The sequence below is a fragment of the Propithecus coquereli genome, unplaced genomic scaffold (assembly GCF_000956105.1).
Source record: "Propithecus coquereli isolate 6110/MARCELLA unplaced genomic scaffold, Pcoq_1.0 Scaffold788, whole genome shotgun sequence".
Taxonomy (NCBI): domain Eukaryota; kingdom Metazoa; phylum Chordata; class Mammalia; order Primates; family Indriidae; genus Propithecus; species Propithecus coquereli.
Genome location: NW_012154040.1, coordinates 13,010 through 13,368, shown reverse-complemented (window position 1 = coordinate 13,368; position 359 = coordinate 13,010).

Sequence of the window (359 nt, the reverse complement as noted above, 5' to 3'; positions counted from 1 at the left end):
CTAATAAGATAATGTTATTAGTAGAGAAATAGAAACACTGTTATTTGGTTAGCATTTAGTGACACTTTGTGGGAAGGATTTCTATTGTCTGTTTAAGTAAAATAGTATGCATTTCTGTCACTAGATGAGTTACAGTTCTTGCACTAGGGGCATCAAGCCCAAAGCGTCACCCGCAACTAACCTCCATTGCTTCAGTGAAATGTCTCTAGTCCTATTTCCTAACAGCTCTCCATAGAATATTTTCTTCCTATTCAGAATCACCAGAAAAGCCTAGAGGACTGATACTTTAGACTGATTTTATAAAAACACATAGATTTTCCCCATGCATATACCAACCTGTGCACAAAGAAGAAATGTTT